The following is an 8,568-nucleotide window of genomic DNA, read 5'->3' as shown; positions in this document are numbered from 1 at the left end:
GCCAGAAATTCAAGCCAGATTCAGAAAAGGATGTGAAATGACGGCTATCATTGTTGATGTTAGATGGATCTTGGCTGAAAGCAGAAAATGCCAGGAAGATGTTTACCTGTGTTTTATTGACTGGGCAAAGGCGTTTGACTGTGTGGATCATAAGAAATCATGGATAACATTGTGAAGAATGGGAATTCCAGAACACTTTAATTGTGCTTATATGGAACCTGTACATAGATCAAGAGGCACTCATTCAAACTGAATAACGGGATACTGTGTGGTTTAAGATCAGGAAAGGTGTGCATCAAAGTTGTGTCCTTTCACCTTGCTTATTCATTCTGTATGCTGAGCAGATAATCCAAGAAGCTGGACTGCATGAAGAAGAACTCGACATCAGGATTGGAGGAAGACTCTTTAACAGCCAGCGTTATGCGGATGACACAACCTTGCTTGCTGAAAGTGAAGAGGACTTGAAGTACTTACTGGTGAAGATCAAAGACTGCAGCCTTCAGTATGGATTACACCTCAACAGAAAGAAAACAGAAATTCTCACAACTGGACCGATGAGCAACATCATGATAAACGGAGAAAATATTGAAGTTGTCAAGGATTTCATTTTACTTGGATCCACAATCAACGTCCCTGGAAGAAGCAGTCAGGAAATGAAACCATGTATTGCATTGGGCAAATGTGCTGCAAAAGACCTCTTTAAAGTGTTAAAAAGCAAAGATGTCACCTTGAGGACTAAGGTGCTCCCGACTCAAGCAACACAATCGCCTCATATGCATGCAAAAGCTCAAAGTGAATAAGGAAGAGCGAAGAAGAATTGATGCCTTTGAATTACGGTGTTGGTGAAGAATATACTGTGGACTGCCAGAAGAACGAACAAATCTGTCGTGGAAGAAGTACAGCAGAATGCTCCTTAGAAGTGAGGATGGCAAGATTTCGTCTCATGTACTTTGGACATGTTATCAGGAGGGATCAGTCGCTGGAGAAGGACATCATGCTTGATAAAGGAGAGAGTCAGTGAAAAAGAGGAAGACCCTCAGTGAGATGAATTGACACAGTGGCTGCAACAGTAAGCTCAAGTGTATCAGTGATCATGAGTATGGCTCAGGACTGGGCAGTGTATCATTCTATTGTACATAGGGTTGGTATGAGTTGGAACTGACTCAGTGGCTCTTAACAGCCACAATAACAGTTATATATGCAATATGATCAATTAAGAAAGAGCAACAGTAAAGAATCATAACAACTAACCTTGTTGACCAGTATTTCTTTTTTTTTTCATTTGGTCGTAGGGGTTTGACCCACCACATCAGAGTGATACAAGGACTATTTACATAGCCAACAGGTTTCCTCAGAATGGCCTTTACACACCTCAGAAGTTTATAGATAATAGGATCATTTCCTCTAAGGTAAGCATTAACATTTGCTGTTAAAACTATAAATATATGCCATTTTATTTTGAAAGGTAATTTATTGTGTGTCTTCTAATATGCATTTATATCTTTTTAAAATTCAAGAAAGCGGTGTTTGATAAATTTAGCTTAACCGAAATTGTGAACTGTAAAATGAAAGTAATTGCCATTTGCTGATATCAAGTACCCAATATGCCAAAAATTATCATTATTTGCACTTAAACTGAGGAACTAATACCATGGGCCAGGCACTAGGTTAGGTACGTATATCATTTAATCCTCGTAACAGCCCAGTAAGCTGTCATTAAATCCATTTTACAAAGTGCTGTTATACTCAGATCTGTTTCCTCAAGAGTCGAAGTGCTGGGAAATTAAGTAACTTACCACAGTTACATAGCAGTGAGTGGCTAGGTTGGAGTTTGAACTCAGTTTTTTCTGATTTCAAAGCCCATACTCCTCCAACTTTATCACTCTTCTATAAGCATTTTCGGGTACCCAAGCGTACTGTCTCATCTTTACATATTCTTCCTTGTTCCGTTTCTTCTGTGGCGTTTTTAAGATGTAATTTATTTTAAAACTAAAGATTATAGAGTAGCACTATTTGATAAACTTTTAAGATGGAAATGTTTTCTGCACTGTGCAGTGGGATAGCTGCAGAGCCCTTGAAATGCGGCTAATGTGAGTGAGGAGCCGAGCTTTTCACTGAATTTTACCTTTACTTTGCATTCAGTGTCGGTAGCCCCACATGACTCGTGGCCCCGTTACTGGACGGTGTGGTTACAGAGAATGTCGGAGTCAGAGGCTGAAGGCGAAGTTCTCCTTAGCTCGTAGCTGTTGCTTGGCCCTTGAGGAAGCATCTTTGGTTTGCTCCTTGTCTCCCTTCCAGAACAACTCAAATGTTCTCTGTGATGCTGATCTTATCTTTGCTAAGGATGTTGTTTTGGACCAGTGATTTCTTTGCCCTGCCCCCCGCCCCACCTTTTTTTCCCCTGCCTTCACATTTTATATACGCTCCATACCCATTAGTGACATCTGTCTTCATGGACAATGGTTCTAAAACAAAGGGTAGGAAGAGGAAATGATCAGAATCTAGAATGATGGGAGAGTTCTAGATTAGTGACACAGTTTTTAGTAAATTCTGCAAGAAATGAAAGTCTTTCTTAAAAATTATAAGTTTCCTTTTTTTCTTTAACTTGGGGTATAATTTACATATAATAAAATTCACCAACTTCAAGTGTACAATTTAATGAGTTTTGACAGATGTGTAGCATCATGTGACCACCGCCACAATCAAGGTGTAGAATCTACCCATCACTCCAAAGATTCCTCTCACGCCGTTTGCCGCCCGTTTCCCCACCCCCACCCCCAGACCAACAACCACTGATCTGCTTCCCGCAACCACAGTCTTGTCTTTTCTAAAGTCTCATGTAACTGGAGTTACCCAGTATGAGTCTCCTGTGTCCGACTTCTTTTACTTAATGCTGTTAAGATTCACCGTTGTTGTTGGAAGTACCAGTATCACTAGTTCAGTCCTTTTTATTGATAGCTGTTGTATGGTCGTTGTTTGATTTTACCACAGCTTGTTCATCCATTCACCAGTTGATGGACATTTAGTGTGCTTGTAGTTTGGGGCTTTAATGAATAAAGCAGCTGTTTGTGTGAACATACGTCTTAACTTTCTCTTGGATAGAAACCAGGGGGTGGGATTGCTGAGTTACATGTTAAGTGTTTTATGAACTTCGTAAGAAACAGCCAGACTGGTTTCCAGAGCATTTTGCACTTCCGCCAGCCATGTGTGAGAGTCGCCATTCCTCCACACCCTGGACGGCACTTGGTTTTCCGAGTCTCCCGTTTTTACCTCTGGTGGGTATAGTAGTTGTGTCTTATTGTGGTTTTAATTTTAATTTTCCTGATGATTTAATGACGTTAAGTTTCTCTTCATTGGTTCCTTCATGTATCTTCTCTGCTAAAGTATTTTTTCACGTATTTTACCTGTTTTTTTGATTGAGTGATTTGTCTTTTTATTGAGGTGTAAATGTCCTTTACTATATTCTGGACGTAATTCCTTTTGTTAGATATACGTTTTGCAAATATGTTTTCTGCCCAGAGACTTCACCTTTTCATTTTCTTAAGAGTATCTTTTGAAGGGCAAATTTCAAAAAATTTTTATGGAGTAGTTGATCTTTTTTTTTTTCTTTTGGTGGCTCACTCATCCTTTTTGTTTCCTGTCTAATAAATCTTTGTCTCTCCTGAGTCAGAAAGATTTTCACCCATCCTTTGTTTTTTTTTTTTTTGGAGCTCTGGTGACACAGCGGTTAAGAGCTCGACTGCTAACCAAAAGGTCAGCAGTTCAAATTCACCAGCCACTTCTTGGAAATGCTATGGGGCAGTTCTACTCTGTCCTATAGGGTCGCAGTGAGTCAGAACTGACTTGACAGAAATGGGTTTTTTTTTTAATTTTTTAAGAAACTATAGTGTCAGCTCTTATATGTAGGACTATGATTCACATTGAGTTAATTTTTGTTTATGGTGTAAGGTTTGGATCTAGGTTCAGGTTTTTGCATGTGGCCATCCAAGTTTTCTAGCACCACTTCCCAAAAAGACTATTCTTTCCCCATTTAATTACTTTGGCACTTCTGTTGGAAATGAATTGACTGGGTATGTATGGATCTATTTTCAGACGTTGTATTCTTCAGATCCACTGATCTATGTGTCTGTCCTTGTGCCAGCTTTCTTGATTACCGTAGTTTTATAATAACTCTTGAAATCAGGTAGTCTAAATCCTCCCACTTTCTTTTTTTTCAAAATTGTATTTCATATCCAGGCCCTTTGCATTTAGTATATATTTTAGAATTTTGCTTATCAATTTTTACATAAAAAGCTAGCTGGGATTTTATTTGGGATTTCATGGATTCTGTATATCAGTTTGGGAAGAATTAACATTCTAGCAGTGATTAATCTTCCCATCCACAACATCGTGGCGTGTCTTTCCGTTTATTTAAGTCCACTTTACTTTCTCTCAGCAGTGTTTTATAGTTTTCAGTGTATGGTCTTACACACATTTTGTTAAATTTATTTTTGATGCTGTTGTAAATGGTCTTATTAAAACTTAAGTTTCTATTTTATAGGATATTTCTAGTAGAAATGTAATTGCTTTTTTTATATTGACCTTGATTCCTGAGTTCTTGCTAAGCTGACTTATTAGTTCTAATAGCTTTTTTGTAGATTCCTTAGGATTTTTGCATACCCAGTCATGTTACCTGCACACAAAGACCGTTCTACTACCTCTTTTTCGGCCTCTAAACCGTTTATTTCTTTTTCTTGGCTTGCTGCACTGGCTAGAATCTGAAATAAATGTTGAGCAGGAGTGGTGGGAGTGGACATCCTTGCCGTGTTCCCAATATTGGGGGAAAACATTTAGTCTTTCACCAGTATGATGTCAGCTGTAGGTTTTCTATACATGCTTTTTATTAAGTTAGAGAAGTTCCTTCTCTTTTTCTAATTTGTTTAACATTTTTATCAGGAATGGTTGTGGAATTTTGTCAGATACTTTTTTCTGTTTCAGTTGAAGGGATGTTTTTACTTTTTTAGTCTGTTGATATGGTTAATTACGTTCATTGATTTTTTTTTTTTTTTTTACATTGTTAAACCAGCCTTTCATTCTTGGAATAAACCTCCCTGTATCATGATATATTGCCATGTTTATATAGTGCTGGATTTGTTTTGCTAATATTTTGTTAAGGACTTTTGTGCCTGTGTTCATGAGAAATGCTGGTTTTTAGTTTTGTTCCCTTGTAATGTCCTTGTTTTTATATCAAAGCAATAAAATTATTTGGGAAATGTTCTCTCTTCTGTTTTCTGGAAGAGTTTGTGTAGATTTGGCATTATTTCTTCCTTAAATGTTTGGTGGAATTCACCAGTGAAGCCAGCTAAGCCTGGAATTTTCTTTATGGAAAAGTTTTGAACTACAAATTCACTTCCTTTCCCATATGTAAGGGATTAAGGTTATTTTTTCTGGAGTGGTTATTTTTTTCTTTGGTACTTTGTGCTACTTTGTGCCTTTCAGGGAATTTTTCTTTTTCATCTCAGTTGTTGAACTCATTGGCTTAAAGATTTTTATAAAATTTTCTTCTTATCCTTACACACTCTAGAGTATTTAGTGACATCCTGCTTTCGTTCCTTTTATTGATAATTTATGTGTTCTCCTCTTCCTGGTTAGTCTGGCTAGCAATTTATCGATATTATTGCTCTCTTCAACAAAGCAGCTTTTGGTATGATTAATTCTCTATTGTTTTTTGTTTTCTATTTTTATTCTTACTGTTATTTCCTTTTATTCTACTTACTTTGAGCGTAGTTTGCTCTTCTTTATACAGTTTTTTATGGTGGAAGCTTAAATCATTGATCGAAGACATTTTATTTTTTCTAATATAAGCCTTTAAAGCTGTAAATTTTCTACTGAGCCCTGCTGTTTATTTGCATCCTGTAAATTTTGCTGTGCGGTGTTTTTGTCATCGTTCATTTCAAAACATTTTCTTTAATTTAGCTTATTTTGTGGTTGTTATTTAGTATATACACAGCAGAACATAGCAGTCCAACGGTTTCCACATGTACAGGTCATTGACGTTGATTTCATTCTTCGAGTTGTACAGCTGTTCTCACCCTCCTTTCCTGCGTTGTTCCTCAGCGTGAACATAAACTCTCTGCCCCCTAAGGGTCCTGGCTAATCTTCCAAATGGTTGTTGTTGCTTTGATCCTATATAGTTATTAAAAGAGCATAATGCCCATGGCAGACAGAAATTTTTTTTTTTAATAAATCTGTGTCTGTATTTTATAATTTCCTTTGTGATTTCTTCTTTGACCTATGGGCTGTTTTGCTGTAAGTTGTTTAATTTCCAGACATTTAATGCTTTTAGAGACGTTTTATTTTTATTGATTTCCAATTTAATTTCATTGTGGTCGGGAATGTGCTCTTGTTTTAAAGCATATTGCTGTCTTGATGAAAATTTCATGTGCATTAAAAATAATGTGTATCCTTCATTTTGGAGTATACGTTCTATAAACATCAATTATGTTAAGGTGTTAATGATATCATTCAGATCTTCCATATTCTTTCTGATTTTTTTGTTTTTTGTTCCACATATTTCCGAGTTAAGTTTGTGAAAATCTCTGATTCTAATTGTGGATTTGTCTGTTTCTCCCTTTAGTTCTGTAACTTTTTTCATTCATGCATTTTGAGCACTGTTATTAGACATACATACGTGTATGTGTATGCTGTGGTTCCTGATGCATTGTACCTTTTCTCATTTTGAAATGTCATTCATTGTCTCTTGGAATTCTCCGTAGTTTAAAAGTCTTTTTTAATATCATACTGGTATAGCCATTTCTGCTTCCCTGTAGTTACTGTTCGGGTGGTATATTTTTTTCCAGTCTTTTACTTTCAGTCTATTTGTATTTTTGTTTTTTGCAGACAGTGTATCATTGGTTCTTGCTTTTTTTTATCCAACCTGACCATTTCCGCCTTTGTTTGAATTTTTAAGTTAGTTATATTTAATGTAATTATTGACATAATTAAGTCTGCTGTTCTTTGTCTTTTGTTGGTGTTCCACTTTTCCTTCCTTCCTGCCTTTTTTTCTGCTACTCAAAATTTTTTAGCATCCCATATTAATTTCTGTGTTAGCTTTCAGCTCTGTCTTTGCGTTATATTTTAGTGGTTACTCCAGGGATTATAGTTTGCATTCTAAACTTCTATCGTTGTCCTTAGAGTTAATACTGAATTACTTCAGATGAAATATAGCAACGTTACTGTGGTACATTTCCATTTCCATGTAGCCCCCCAAACAGTGCTGTTATTGTCACGTGTATCATATCTTTATTTGTTATATACCCATCAGTACACTATTATAATATTTGCTTTTATACCTTTTAAAGATATTAAGAGAAAAAGAAAATGTATCTAGTATTTTGTATTTATTCACATACTTACCTTTTCTGGTGCCGTCATTCCTTCTCGGAGATCTACTTTATAGCACTTTTATTTTTCCCTATGTACATTCTCCCCATAGAATGTAAGATCCCTGTGGACAGGGATGTCGTTTCAGTCACTACTCTGCCTCCAGCACGTTCACTGCTACTTGACACATAGTTGGAGCTATTTTAATAATTGAAGTAAAATATCAGTGAATGAACTGATCATCTCAACAAAGACATATAAACTATTTTAAAAATGGAAAGTTTAAAGTCAAAGAATACAAATATTGAGATAAAAAAATACCACAGTTGCCAATTAATAGTCAAAGGAAGAAAAGAGAGTGGAACAGAAGTACTGAGAGTCCAGAAACCACCAGATCAATGGTTTCTGTAATGTCAGGAGTTACATGAAGTTTGTCTGAGGATTTAGTAAATCGGATTTTACATTTGTTGTTGTTATGTCGATATGGTATGTATTTACATATTAATTTATTGATCTCTTCCCTCCCTCCCTTTTTTTTTTTTAGTATACTGTATGGAATTTTGTTCCAAAAAATTTATTTGAGCAATTCAGAAGAGTGGCAAACTTTTATTTTCTTATTATATTTTTGGTTCAGGTAAGCTTTATCATTCAATAGATTGTTGATAACTTGTAAACAGGGTCTCTAAAAATGTCTTAGAACAAGAAAAAATTATTTCTCAAGGTGGGTTAATACAAAAAGAGGGTTCTACACAACAGAGAGTCCCTGATGGAGCAGGAGAAAGGTGGGGTGCAGAACTCAAATTCTAGTAAAAAGACCAGACTTAATGGTCTGACTAAGACTGGAGGAACCCTGGAAAGCATAGCCCCCAGACTGTCAGTCCAGAACTAAAACAATTTCCTAGGCCAACTCTTCAGACAAAGATTGGACTGGACTGTGGGACATAAAGTGATACTCGTGAAGAGTGTGCTTTTTAGCTCGAGTAGATACATGAGACTAAGTGGGCAGCTCCTGTCCGGAGGAGAGATGGGAGGGCAGAGAGGGTCAGGAGCTGGTTGAATGGACACGGGAAATCCGAGGTGGAAAGGAGGAGTCTGCTGTCACAGTACAGGAAGAGCAATTAGGGTCACATAACAATGTATGTATAAATTTTTGTGTAAGAGACTAGAGATGTAAACTTTCACTTAAACTACAACAATAAACAAAAA

General features: G+C 36.5%; 1 protein-coding gene across 2 annotated transcripts in view; it reads left to right on the top strand.

The window, feature by feature from the left end:
- Nucleotides 1–1,258: 1,258 nt before the first annotated feature.
- Nucleotides 1,259–8,568, top strand: part of ATP11B (ATPase phospholipid transporting 11B (putative)) — an 81,147-nt gene continuing 73,837 nt past the window's right edge. For both annotated transcript variants that reach the window (XM_023736828.1, XM_012557259.2), the window contains exons 1-2: nucleotides 1,259–1,409; nucleotides 7,907–7,996. The gene's annotated coding sequence lies outside the window, so the exon portion shown is untranslated. The remainder of the gene's footprint in view (nucleotides 1,410–7,906; nucleotides 7,997–8,568) is intronic.

This window comes from Trichechus manatus, unplaced genomic scaffold (genome assembly GCF_000243295.1).
Source record: "Trichechus manatus latirostris isolate Lorelei unplaced genomic scaffold, TriManLat1.0 scaffold00092, whole genome shotgun sequence".
In the NCBI taxonomy this organism is placed as follows: domain Eukaryota; kingdom Metazoa; phylum Chordata; class Mammalia; order Sirenia; family Trichechidae; genus Trichechus; species Trichechus manatus.
Note: the sequence above shows the minus strand (reverse complement) of the source record. Positions and strands in the feature narration are given on the sequence as shown.